Source organism: Zonotrichia leucophrys, chromosome 13 (genome assembly GCF_028769735.1).
Source record: "Zonotrichia leucophrys gambelii isolate GWCS_2022_RI chromosome 13, RI_Zleu_2.0, whole genome shotgun sequence".
NCBI classification, from domain to species: Eukaryota; Metazoa; Chordata; class Aves; order Passeriformes; family Passerellidae; genus Zonotrichia; species Zonotrichia leucophrys.
This window is the reverse complement of record NC_088183.1, coordinates 9,774,120-9,787,906: the sequence shown is the minus strand read 5'-3', so window position 1 is coordinate 9,787,906 and position 13,787 is coordinate 9,774,120. Positions and strand designations below refer to the sequence as shown.

Below are 13,787 nucleotides of genomic sequence, written 5' to 3'. Positions count from 1 at the left end.
ACCACCACAGCTATCTAATCAAAGAGGGGTTTTCCCCAAAAAGCAGCCAGCAACAGCTTTGCACAGATTTTTGCCTCTAGCCCTTGGTTAAAAAAAAAATGGAATTATGCACTGTCTTAAAGCCATCCACCAAACTGATTCTCATGAAGGAAAATAAATATTGGGAGCTTTGCTGAAGCAGGAACTAATACCTGTCAGCTTGGACAAGCTTTAAACACCTCATAAAGCACCCAGCAGCTTCAGATACAGATTTCTGCTTTAGAAAACAGAAAGTACCAGAGGCAAATAATATTTAAAAAACCTAAACAAAACAACACAACAGTTTCCGTTCACTAAACCAATGTATTTGTAATAATAGCCAGATAAGTTATACGAACAGAGAGACCTACTGATGTGCTGATTTGTAAGGTAGGAAAAAATCTACCATATAGTGATTATACAGCTGGTTAATTTAGGAAGAAACTTCATCTTTCTATTAAGAAAAAAGAATGCAATTATAATTTTGACATGAAACAATTTATCCCATACTTGGTATTTCTTTCTGTTTCTTGGTTTAATGCCTCAAAATTATTTATCTTATTATTCACCTCTATGTTTGTTTTTGAAGAACATCTTTTTGTGCCTTCAAGCCACTTTACTCATTAGTTCTCTGGAGTTCATGTCCTATTTCATTATGTTTTAATCTTTACAGTTGTTAATTTGCATTTCATTTCCTGTTGTAGCAAAAAAATTACTAACGAAAAAGTGATTGTAAATATTAATACAAGTCAACTGATAGTCATCCAAGAAAGCATTTTGCAGCAATAGCAATTACCTATGTTTGAGGAAGAAAGCAGCAATTCAAGCAGCTACAGAGGCAAAGCACTTCAAGTTGAGGGTACAGCACCTTCTTAGAAGTGGAGACTGGACCATCACAGAACAGCACTTACAATTAGCAACAACTCGCTGAAAAAAGAACTTTCCCCCAGCAAAAATAAGACCTTTTGGGTAATCAGTGTCTAAAGCACGTTAGAAGTTGAGCTATATATATCATCTATTGAGTGCAAGCAACTGCTTAACTAATACCATGATACTGACATACAAGCATTTGGAAAACATTAAACCAGGCAACAAACCAGAAAAATCCTGCACCAGAAAAACCAACAAACCAGGTAGGCCCAGCTTCCCCCTCCACATACCTTCCCTTTCATCCCTGGCTCCTGGCATTGCACCACAGCAACTTCAATTTTCACTTAGGGAAAGACACAGCTCAGAAGAGAGGAAATCCTTTCAACTCACTCAGATCTGGACCATTACTCTGCAGGCTCTGAGTTTTGCTTTTGCTTCCCCAGGTCAGTTCAGCCATCAGCAGGAAAATATCATCTCCAGAAGTGATGCCTTACCACCAGCGGCTCATGGTGCTCTGACACTGGATAATTATCCTCGTTAGATAAATAAAGGGCAGGATTGTAAATACACCTTCGTTTTAACAGGTGAAAGCACTCAGTGACTCCTAATGTGTGAGCTGAGCCCCAGCTCCACCTGGCTCCATCATTAACCTCCTACAGGTGCTGCAGAGGAGCTAGAAGGGAAGAGGGCAGCAGGAGCTGCTCATTAAAAAAGCTCCACAAAGGAGAAAGCTCAGGGGCAGCCTTTGAACTTGCCTCTTGTAACTCAGCTTGCTGGCCTCAGAAAAAGGCCCTGGTTGAGAAGGGGCTGACCCACAGAGGACCCCATAAATTGTATTTCCTGCCTTGGTTACTGTTCCATGTCCCCAGTGCATGGATGGGATCAGCAAAGAAACAGCCACAGGCAGTGGTGACAGTGGTGGGATTTTGAGTAGAGCCTTACAAAAGCTTGGTCCAGGCTTTCAGCTTCCCAGTGTTTGCAAGAGGATTGACTCTAATTCCTTCCACTTGTGACTTTGTAAAAGCTCCACCAACTCGCAGCAAATTGCCCATCAAAAGCCATTTCTCTGAGCAGCTCCTGTCCATCTGTCACAGCAACCTGCCCTCCCAGACACGCTGCCTGCAGGCAAAGCATGACAGCTAGATGGACTTAATACTCATAAAAGAATAAATGAGGCTCTTGTTTTTGTTATTTTGCTCTCCAGTTTCTCAGCTTTTCTGTGTTTCTGCAACTGTTCTGGTAGGGACCAATATCCCCCCACTCACACAGGTCAGGGAAGCTCTGCAGACACGGACCAAAGGAGCTGTGATCAGGACAAAATGTCCCTACTAAAACTCTCAGATCTTACAGGACTGCAATAAAAAATTAGGAGTTTAAACCTAGAAAAATATGATGAGAAATTTGAGATCATTTACTTTGATCATTAACTTAGAAAAGCCTTGGAGGTGATCTTGCAGATAAGCATAATTCTCACAGAGTTCGCTCTTGCAGGAGTAGGGAACAATTTCACAGGTGTTTCAACATCAAACTTATTCTGTGAACTCACCCTGTCCCCAAGACTGGGAGGAAAAGGGAGGGTGAAATTGGGAAGGAAGAAGTCCTGCTGTCCTGCAAAGCTACGGAAAAAACCAGAATTAGAGTGCTCTGCCAGTGGTGCAATTTCCCAAAGAACTGGAGAAAACAGGGTTGACCTAACAGGGACAAGAGCAACCTCCCATCAGAAAAACCCATTATACCTTTAAAGGAATAAAGATTGACAGCCACGTAGTGAGAACTGCTGCTAATGAATTCAAATAAGGAAGCACCCAGGAATTAACTGGAATTTTGCAGCTGCAGATTTCCTGCTGAGCAAAGTCAGCCTCACATCTGCCAGCTTCCTGCAGATAAAATTCCCTCCCTGCAAAACAGGATCTGTACCCAGCACATCTTCCAGATGGTCTGGCTTCCCTCAGTGCTTCTCCAGTGCCACAGCCTGTCCCAGGGGTGGTCACCCAGCTTCACTTCTACCAGCCTTCCCATGGAACAGCCCTCAGCAGCTTTAATGAGTTTTCACATCCCTTAAAACAGATTATCTTCTTGTTTCCAGAGGAACTGAACAAACTCTCCTCTTGCTAGACAAAGTGTAGAGCAGCCCCTCTACAGTCACTTGAGTTTTGCTGGGATTTAGAGTGATGTAGCTGGAAGCAGGGAGGCTTTAGCTGACAGACAAAGTTTGGCAGAGCTGTCCCAGATTCTGCAGCAGCTGCTCTGATTCACATGTGAGAAACACACAAGAAAAAATGAATCAAAAAGGTAAAGGTATCAAACAAGATGAAACAAGAACTAAACAGAAGCACCCAGCCAAGCTTTAGGCAGAAAACAGTCCCATCCCTGGTTTATGATCTCTGATGTGTGTTAATTCTTCTTCTCCCCCTTCCCAAGCTCATTCAAGAAAACCTGGCACTAGGGATGATGCACCAGTGCCATGCAAAGACACAAGACTGAGCAGGAAACCAAGGCCCCCTCTCTGACCCCCTCTAATGTTAAGAGAATGCACAATATCCATCTTGATCATCCATCTTTTTTTTTCTTCCTGCCTTCCTCTCTTTTTTCCTCCCTATTCAAATTATTTCCATAGATCCTGAAAACTTGGAAAACAGCATTGGTTTTTAAGCTGCTGACAGCAGTCCCAATCCTTCTTACCCCCATCCTTTCTTTGTTTCCTGCTGGACTCAAACCCATCCCTGGCTGGCTGCTGTCACTTGTCCTGTTGCTGGCTGCAGGCTCTCCAAGACAACTTTCCTGACCTTGGACTGGGCTTAGTGAAGTTCTGGATCATGACTAAGGCTTGAAACACTAAGAGACTCTCAACTAGAACAGATTTCTGCAGTCATAACTTCCATCATAAAAAGCACCTATTTTGTAATCACCACAAAATTCTCCTTTTTCTGTCCTTGCTGCTGTGATACTCAGTAGTGCAGAATTATACCTCAGCAGTGGTTTTCACTGCTCAGGTTTAAACTCAAAATGCTGCAGAAAGTTGAATTCCCTTTGAACCATCTTCCCTCCAAGCTGGTGGAAGGATGACCATGATCCTCAGCAGATGGTGTGGTCACTGAGCTTGGTAGGAAGCAGCTGCAGCCCCTCCCCATCAATATCAGTCAGGCACATGGTTTGACTTTGGCTCCCAAAACAATCATTAGTAATGATCCATCAAAAAGTTTTTTGATGAGTGCATGATAAAAGTAAACAGGACATGGCAATAACCAGATTTATTTATAGCCAGGTAAAACACCTCTGTTGTCAATTTTACAAAGTGACTTTGAAGGAACTTTCTAAAGGGGATATTGAGAATGTTTCCCCCCCACACCTGCAAACAACCATAACCATTATTGATAGCTTTTCTAGAATGGCAGGTACAGAGAAACACAGACTGTTATTTTGTGTCAAAATTGGTTTATGGTCCCATATTTTTCCCTTGTTTAAGGCAGCACCACTCATTCACAACATTAAACAATGTGATTTATGGACTTTAGCAGAGCTTACTACATTTAAATGTTTTAGGCATTTCATTTTTACAACGTACCTTGTTCCAATATAATCAATGTGCTTTTTTCTCGGGCTGTGATAGGAATGCAGTTTGTGTTTTATAGCAAAATCAATATAAGAATTAATGGGTGACGAACAAAGTAAATTGTAAAAAGTGCAGCGAGGTTGTGAGATCTCTTTGGCTGTATTGATTCCATTAGCATGAGGTTGCCCAGTTGTACACAGTTTCATATTTGATAAGCAAGCAGCAGACCTCATATTCTGTGGAAGAGAAAATGGGCGAAGTTCAGCCCTGGAATAACTATGCCAAAGTCATTGAGGTTAAAGCAAGAATGGAGACGAGCCAAGGTGGCTGCTGAAACACAATGAACTTCAGAGGCAGCAGCCATAAACATCAGATGGTCACAAACGGTGCCACTGACTTTTATTAAAGGCTGTGATACTTGAGAGATGACATTCTTGGCTGTTTTATGCTGCTGCTGGCTTATATGTCTTTTAATTAATTCCAAAAAATGATGAGAGGAGAATGGTACTCCCAAGGTTTTTTTTGCAAGTAGATGAAAAGCAACATTTTTTTTTTAAATGCATGCAACCTAGATTTCTTGTTAAAGACAAGCAGGGAGGAGCTGTAGCAAGGTACATGCAGTGTAACGTGGAACAGATTTTTTCTTTCCTTTGACGTCTTTTCTGAATTTTACTCTTACTCTTGACAGGGGTGCATGTGCTAGGAACTGGAAAGGCCTCCCTGAAATAGCTCTGGAGTCTTCCTCCCCACTGAGGACTCATAGCAAAGCTCATTCCATGCTCACCAGGAGACAGAAAGGATCACAGCTCCCTGTGTGTGGGTGTCCCAGAGCAGAGCAGCAGCACCCGAGGCACAGGGGATGCTCCCAGCCCCATCCCTCCCCTGGCTCCTGCTCTCCCTCTGCTCTCCATCTCCAGCAGCACAGGCATGATCCTGCCAGGGCTTCCACCTCTGACAGCCTGGCCCTGCAGCACTCACACACTCAGCCTTGTGCAGAACTCACAGAGTGGCATCAAACATCTCTCCAAGTGTCCAGTTGTCCTGGTTTCAGCTGGAGGAAAATTACTTCAATCCCAGCCAAGACCAGGACACCGGTTAACTCTGACTATGACTTCACACTCCAACTCTGATTTCTGTTTCACAATCTGTATCAACAAATTGCAGTGATGCCCTTCCACCCTGAAAAGCATCTATAATCATTCTTATTCCAAATAACAGATTAGATGCATCTGTTCATGTTGCTACATTACTTTTCAAAGCTGTGACCAAACAAAGCAATTACTGCTCAAATCAGACTCTGGATACCTTCCATAACCAACAGTAAAGCATTCTGGGGTGCTGTAGCATCTGTTTCTATTCTCATCTTCTCCCTTTCCTTTGGGAACCTTCTTTTCATTTCCATAACCATCAAGAGGTTTTAACAGAGCCCAGAAAACAGGTCCAAGAATGGTAGCCATGACAAACATTTTCTGCAAGGATATTATCCTCCAAATGTTCAAAATCATCCTTACATGGCAATTTTTTCCCCTCTTTGTTGTGGAAGTTTATTGCTCTTTGGATGTACTTGGAGCAAAATAATTTAATTATATTCTATTTCAAAACAAATTGTTGATACAGACTCAAAGTGTCAGTAATTAGATAATTTCACAGTGCACATTCCATTGCCACTGTCATACTTAGTGACTGTTTATTTGAAGAGTCCTTCTAGCACTGCAGCTACCCCAGTATTAAATATAATAATAGATGGTGTGATTGGAAAGGTTCACCCACTGCTCTCATATTTAAAGTAAAGAGCTCTCCTACTCAAACATGGAGATTTAGATGGCAAGGAATAAAATGCTGGCCTTAATGGAATTGGTAGTAAAATACTCATTGGATTCCCAGGGCTTAAATATAATCTGCTCCTTGCCAGCAAATATGATTGGTAACATAAAATAAATATTAAATAAACAGTTAGTCTGAACTCTATCCTGACTTTGAGTGTCAAGAGGGCTAGTGTAGGAAGACCCTGTTTGTTCACTCATGGATCCCTTAACCCAATTAAAAGCATGTTTTACACACTCCAACTCTGCACAGCAGCCCCTACTGAAAAGCTTAAACAGCCTCAGATCTCTGTGAGTCTTGACCATCCACACATACCTGGGGATGGGGATAAGATCCCTCAGCAGGAGATGAGCGCAGAAATCTTCAACCACACGTCCCACACCTTCCCCCAGTGTGCACTGGCAGGAGAGGGCAAACCCTGGCCCTGCTGTGGGAAGGTGCTGATATCCCAGCACAGCCTTCCACTGAGGATGCAGAGAGCTGGCAAAGGGGTCCCCATTCCCTCTTCTTGCTCCTGAGCTTCCACCTGCTGCAGTGCTAAAGTCACTGAGATTTTGTGTTGTTGCGCCATGAACTTCCTCTGGGCCATTTCTGGAGCAAAGCACAGAAAACTCTGCAGCACTTTCTAATTTAACAGAAGTTCCATTTTTTAAATATTTAATTTTCTGGTTTACTTTTTTCAAGAGAGCAAGATATGCAGATAATAGGTTTTTTTAATTATTCTATTTAAATACTGCTAACTAACCATCTGTATTTTTGTCATACCTGATTTTGGTTCCTTTTCAAGCTGTTGATTTTAAATACACAGAGCACTGCTTAAAACACACACAACCAAGCACAGTGATTGCCAATGTCATGGCATAGGATCTTACAATTCTAATGTTATTCAACAAGACATGGAGTAAATTTAGGCTCAGTTAGTGAGGCTGCTTTGAGGAAGCAGCATCTGAAATATCTGTCAGTATGTGGTGATCTCAGCCCCAAGCAAATGGAGCTTTCAAAGGGAAGCACAAGCATCATTATGGGATGGATATTAAAGATTGTTTACTTTCAACAGCCTTAGCTTAGCAAAGTGTTGGGTAAATAGAATTATCTATTTTTTAAAAAGGCCCTGTTCTATTGCTGAAGCTGTGCACTACATCTGGAAATTAGAGGGAGCTCCATAAAAAGCTTTAGCTTGAGTCCAGTTACCCTAATGAAATAGGAGCCAAGGTCTTTATCTGAAATAGAGTGCTTCAAGAAATGTGTTACTGTTTATTAACAGTGAGATGCCTTTAACAGCCACAAAGAAACAAGCAAGGAAAACACACTCCATTTTCAGACACAGTTCTTCAAAATATATTGGGAGATGTTTATGCCCTACAGGCCAAGATTTATCCTTTTTATTTTAACTTAGGCATTCATTTGAGCAACAGATTTGCTGGTATTTCTGGTCAGCAAAATAATCTAATGCAGGTTCTAATGGCATGGGAGATAGAGGCTCAACTCCTTAGTACAGGGGCAACCATTCTCCCAATACATGTTCAGAACTGCCCTTGCATTTTCCGTGCCTTTTGGTATTGTTTTGGTTTGCTGCCTTTGCTGTACCCAGCCCCTCTTAGATGCCAGGTAAGAACCCACACATCAGCAAAAATGCAAAATAACCAAATTCACACTGCTTTTACCTGAGCCAAATTTTCCTTCACTGCTTATTGGTGCAGCACTTTCAGAGATTTAATATCTCTGAGCCTGCAGCTTGTGATCAAATTCAGGTGAGGCTGGTCAAGGGATTCAATAGGGCTTGGGCAGGAGGTGATGCAGGAAGGTACAAAACACACTCTCATAACTCCCATATGCATTAAAAAATAGGCCTGCAAGGGAAAAGGAATCAAAATGTAAAATGCACAAAGGAAGGTTACAATAACAGCTATCTGAATATGCAGGATGTCTCTGCAGCCTCTTTTTCCCTTAAAGTGAGTAAAGAAACTGTCAGATAATGGCCAAATAAATCAGTCAGTATTATCAGCCACAGCTGCTGCCCGTGCCTGTGAAGTGCAGCATAAGCTCTGCCCCAAGTCTTAGGAAGCACTCCAAAATTCAGATTGTTCCTCACGAGGCATGCTGAGATCTGGATATCGTATTTCACTTTTTAATTAAAATATATTTTTCACTCTCTATCTACATAAGGAAAAACAACATAAAAGTAATTGAGACTTCACATTTCACATGTCAAATCATGATAGCTTTTATTATTCCCTGGCATGCCAAATAAGTACTTATAGCAAGATTCAGCATCAAAAAGCAAGCAACCTCCTTTCCAAGGATGACGGAATCAGGCTTAGATAAAATAGGAACCAGCTCATGCTCAGAATGAATCCTTATGTCAGGCTGCTGCACCTTTGCAAAGTCCTTCATCTCTCTAAAACCTGCCATACTTCATTATAATATATGGGTAAATGCAACAGCTTCTCCAGGAATTTCACAAAAATTACCAAAGCAGACAGCATTCAGAAATGAATGCCTTTAGTACCAATGAGCAGGACTGAGCCATATAGTGCAGGCTGTAATGCCAAGGTATCATTTTTCCCTCCCGGGTATCAAGTATTTTGTTGCAGCCTTTTTGTGGAAAGCTTTTATTTTTGGGCCTTTTCTGACACTAATACAGTGTTAAAAAGAAAAGCTTAAAAAGGAAAGAAAATAATGGAAGGCACTGCAGGTCAGAAAGGATATGAAACCACAGGACAGGCTGAGAGAGATGGGGGTCTCAGCCTGGAGAAGAGGGGGCTCCAGGGAGACCTGAGAGCCCCTTTCAGTACCTAAATGTGCCACAAGAAAGATGGAGAGGGACTTTGATGAGAGTGGAGTGACAGGGCAAGGGACAATGGCTTCACACTGACAGAGGTTAGGTTGGGTATTAGAAAGAAATTCTTCACTGGCACGGGTTATCCAGAGGAGCTGTGGGTGCCCCATCCCTGGAAGGCCAGGTCGGAGCAATCTGGTCTAGTGGAAGGTGTCCCTGTCCTTGGCAGAGAGGTGGAGCTGGGTGAGATGATCCTTAAGGTCCCTCCCAACCCAAACCATTCTGTGACGTTTCTATGATGCCATGTCGCCAGTGATGCAGAGCTGGGAGCTCTGACAGCACAGGGGCTGCTCCTGCAGCACAGGACGGGTGTGGTCCCCTATGGGATGGATTTCACAGGGATCCAGCCTGAAAACAAGCTAACTTTTTATACACACAAACATGAAAAACATTAAAAATGAACTTCCAACACGTGTTTATTCTTATGAGGATTTTGAACACCCCCTGTGTTGCTGGAGATGGGAACTCCACTGCCCTAGGATAGTGATTTCTTTTAAACCAGGAAATGCAAGTCATAGTATAATTTAAAATGCACCTACCTCTGCCATGATGCCTTGACAACTGCAGAAGTAATTTGGCAATTTATGCTATGCAAACTTAGAAAATATGGGATTGAATGGTGCAGAAATAATGATTAGTGTAGTAAGGTTTTGAAGAAACCCGAGATCATTTTTGAGGAATGCTGAATATGCTGTTACCTTAGCTTAATGGAGTGCTTTCAAGTCTAAACAATTAATTTTCTGGAGATTTTCCACAGCTTCCTGAAGATCAGAGCACAATCACAAACTCCCAAGACCAACCCAATTTCCTCTCTGCAACAGCTTTTCAATTAGTCTAGGTAGAGTAAGTGTAGAAAATACAGTGCTTATATCAATCTATATACCTTTACAAAAATTTCCAGAAGCAAATAAGTGGAGTCAAGGTTGGATAAATCATAAAGGAGAGTTATTGTACTGGATCTAAGACATTAGAAACCTTTTCAATTACTGACATTTAATTTCCTTATTATTTTCATTTGTTAGTTCCACCTCATTTTGGATATATTCTTTTATTTCACCATTAAATCTGTTTAGTTCAGAGCCATGATCAGATCATATTTAAGGTCTGTGGGTAGCCAAGACATCAGACACTAAAGAAAAGTGATTAGAAACCCCACACTTAGCATGCTTTGTCTCATATCTTCTGAAAGGTTGTTACCGTAAATGCAAAACCAATGTGGCCTGACACTGGTGAAAGTTGGAAGAGTAGGAGACATAAAATGCATGAGTTATTTTTTACATTAGGTAGCAAACTGAGTTCTTCTTTAACCACTTAATTACCTTTGCCTGTCAGGAAAAAACATTGCTATGAAAATTAGTACTATCTTTATTATGGATATGTCCCTGAAGATGTTGATGCCCTGACGTATCCCCATGTACGAGGCCTGCAAGCAATGAAATAATTCCACCTTGTGAGCAGATGCAGGCTTTGCACCATCACCAAGGATTTATTACATATTTAATGGTCGTTACTCAGCATCATCTGCTCTTTTTATATATTCTCTATCAGCATACCCATTTTCGTCTTTCAGCCTTATTATCTTATGGATATGAACAAAGAATGTGTGATGGGCAGTGGGATATAAACCAGACCTAACTGGCCACAGGCAAGTCAAGCTCAGTTTCCCTGACTCAGGTAGAGCAGACTCAGCAAAATGTGTATTGAGTACATGACAAAGTTAGCACAGTGCCCAAGGGAAGGACAACCTGACACTTAAAACAAAGCAGGATCTGCCTTGTTTTACCAATTTTTGGATACTTTCAGACCCCTACATGCTGTTTGCAGCACCTCGGTTCTGCCCTCAGTGAACAAGGACATTCAAAGAATGGTTTGATGGGAGGGGACCTTAGAGAGCAGCTTGTCCCACCCCTCTCCCCCAAGGGCAGGACAGCTCCCAGCAGATCATCCAAACCCTGTCCAACCTGCCCTTGGGCACCTGCAGGGATGGGGCAGCCACAGCCACTCTGGGCACCCTGTGCCAGGGCCTCTCCACCCTCACAGGGAGGAATTTCTTCCTCAGATCCAATTTAAGTCTACCCTCTTTCAGCTGCACAGATCTCTCCTTTCCTGTAGGCTCCACACTCCAGAGCTGACGCTGCCAGACAGGAGGATGAGGTGGGAAAAAAATTAAAATTTCCTCATTGCTGCTGAGACTGCAGATACCCCTGTGAGGACATCTGCCCCAAACAGGTTGTTTGCTCCAGCATCAGGACAAAGAAATGGTCAGAACCATCTCTGGTGCCATCTGCTGCCATGCTACATAGAATAAATCATTCATATTTCAGAGGAGCAGAATATATATCACAGTGTTAGCAGCTACCCGTACATATACAATATTTTCTCTTTCAATACTAGTTTTTCCAGCACCCCCTTCCATCTGAACATTCTGAAATTAGTTCTAAAAGATTTGTTGCATTTTTTCTACAAATTTCCAGCCCCTACTCCAGATGGACTGTAATTTTTCCTTTGTGTAGATCACAAGTACAAAGAAGATTCAGATGGACCTTTAAAAAATTTTGAGATTTAGGGCAGCAGAAATAAACACTCATTGTGAATTCTCTACTATATCACCAGGAGAGAGAAAATGCAGAGAAGATCTGCTGGACAGAGATTCCTCCCCTCTCCCAAGTGCATGGGAGATCTTGCTCTGCTTTTCAGGCTCAGGTTCTCCAAGTTCTGACCCAGGCCCTTCCTGCACTCCCTGAATGCATCTTAAATTCCACTTTAAATCCCACATGGAGCAGCAACAGCTCTCCCCTGGTGCATCCTAAAATCCCTCACATTACCCTTCCTCTAAAGAATACATGGCTGGGAACAGGACACGTTTCCTTTTGCGATCCATTTGAATTCTTGAACTGGATGCTGCTGTGGGAAGGCAAATGCAATCTCAGTTACCTGTGGTGGAATTCCCCTATTGCTTTTAGGATCCCTGTGACCTCCAAGTTTGGTTCCTAGTTACACCAGGAGCTGGTGCTCCTATGAGCTGGTTGTTTCTCTGGCTGGGCCAGGCATCCTGCACTCCAAAACCTCCATCTGAAGTTCAGCCTATGACAGCAAGTTCTCACATTGTGACCTGGGTCACTTCTGAGCCAATTGCATTAGAACTGAAATAAAAAGGGGGAAAAAACAGAGATAATCGGAAATAAAAGCATAAGTAAATGATGTGTGAAAACGAAATTGCCATATCACAGCTTAGTGCCCAGCCCAGATCTGGGTATTATGGCACTTATGATACAACAAGCCATTGACTCATCAGCAGCATGACAGTTAACTGCTCTGCTGACAAGCATAAATCTATTCCAACACTATTTTGTATTATTAATTAGGAGAGGGGGGAGCAGTATTTGTAGCATATACTGGTGGCTCATCTACTGCCTAATGTGATAGGTTTTATTTGTCTTGAAAAACCATCTATTTAAATTGTGCATCAAGGTCATAACACATGGGTAGTTTCACTCACTGTGGCATTTTGATGGTGGCTGTGCTAGGTGGGAGCTCATATGCCATATCATTATTTCCCACACATCACCTGGAGAGGCAAATAAACTTTTGATTCATAATGGGAGCACAATGGAAGCAAGCTGAAAGCCTTCCTCCAACAGCTTCAGTCAAAGGTATTAGGAGTTAAGGTACAAGCTTGCAGAAGGATAACAAGATAAATCCATTCACACTCTACAGAAATATCTATCACTATTCCCCAATATTGCTACCTGTGTATGGATCTGATCAATATTCAGTATCAGCTCCACTTTACCCAGAGGCTGTGCAATATGCTAAATTAGCTTTTTCTATTACCATATCAAAGGTATGCTTGAAATTGAACATCACTGTAATTTAACTGAAATTACAGGCAGACCAGGTCTGTCTTGATCAGTTTGCAAACCCCTCTACATTAATCATATTAAAGACACTGCAGATGAACAAATCAGCAATGCAGGCAGAAATCTGGCTGCCTTGAAGAAAGTCCTCAAATGCCCCTGACACGGGGGACACAGGGAGGCCTGAATGTCACTGCAGGTGCCTGTGGGCCATGCCAGCACCATGGCTGTTGGAATTCAGGACATCCCTCTGGCTGTCCTGGATTGCCCAAACCCCTGCCAGGGGGCTCAGAGACCTTGGCACAGAGCCCAAGACACCTGTGACTTTGATTATGACCCATGGAAAAAATTTCCAACCTTATATGAGGATCTGCAAGCCACAAAACTCTAAGTAGAATAATAATTAGTTTGTCTTAGGGTGAAAAATAGATTTTGGGGGTTTTAGAATGGGGGTTCAGGAGGCAAGATGGAGGAATCCGGGTGTGTCCAGCCTTTCTCCTTCTTCTTGGCCTCCATCTTCTGCTGTGATGTTGGCATTTTTGTATTGGTTTAAAGTAGAAGCTCACTGTCTAACATAGGTGATAGGTATTAGAAAGTAATTGTAAATAATGTACACGTAGTTTTTAGTATTAAAATATAACACCAGTGTGCCTCTGTCTGAGGCACAGCTGCTGAACAGACCTCAGCAGGCCAGAAGAAATAATTTTATAGATAGGATACAATAAACAACCCTGAGAATGAGAACAGAAGAGTTCTGATTCCTTCTTCGACCGGCAGGCTGGGAAAAGAGACTTTCTAACACATCTTGCGGTCATTGTGACCAGCA

General features: G+C 42.2%; 2 long non-coding RNA genes across 4 annotated transcripts in view; both read right to left on the bottom strand.

The window, feature by feature from the left end:
* The window catches only part of LOC135453841 (uncharacterized), a 65,220-nt gene extending 63,824 nt beyond the window's left edge, over positions 1-1,396 (bottom strand). Inside the window, exon 1 of one of the 2 annotated variants that reach the window (XR_010441962.1) lies at positions 1,179-1,396. This is a non-coding gene — a long non-coding RNA (uncharacterized LOC135453841). The remainder of the gene's footprint in view (positions 1-1,178) is intronic. The other variant, XR_010441964.1, reaches the window with a different exon arrangement.
* Positions 1,397-4,153: 2,757 nt separating this feature from the next.
* Positions 4,154-13,787, bottom strand: part of LOC135453840 (uncharacterized) — a 28,558-nt gene continuing 18,924 nt past the window's right edge. Inside the window, exons 2-5 of one of the 2 annotated variants that reach the window (XR_010441960.1) lie at positions 12,604-12,672; positions 12,039-12,247; positions 7,930-8,115; positions 4,154-6,856 (exon numbers count right to left, since the gene is read on the bottom strand). This is a non-coding gene — a long non-coding RNA (uncharacterized LOC135453840). The remainder of the gene's footprint in view (positions 6,857-7,929; positions 8,116-12,038; positions 12,248-12,603; positions 12,673-13,787) is intronic. The other variant, XR_010441961.1, reaches the window with a different exon arrangement.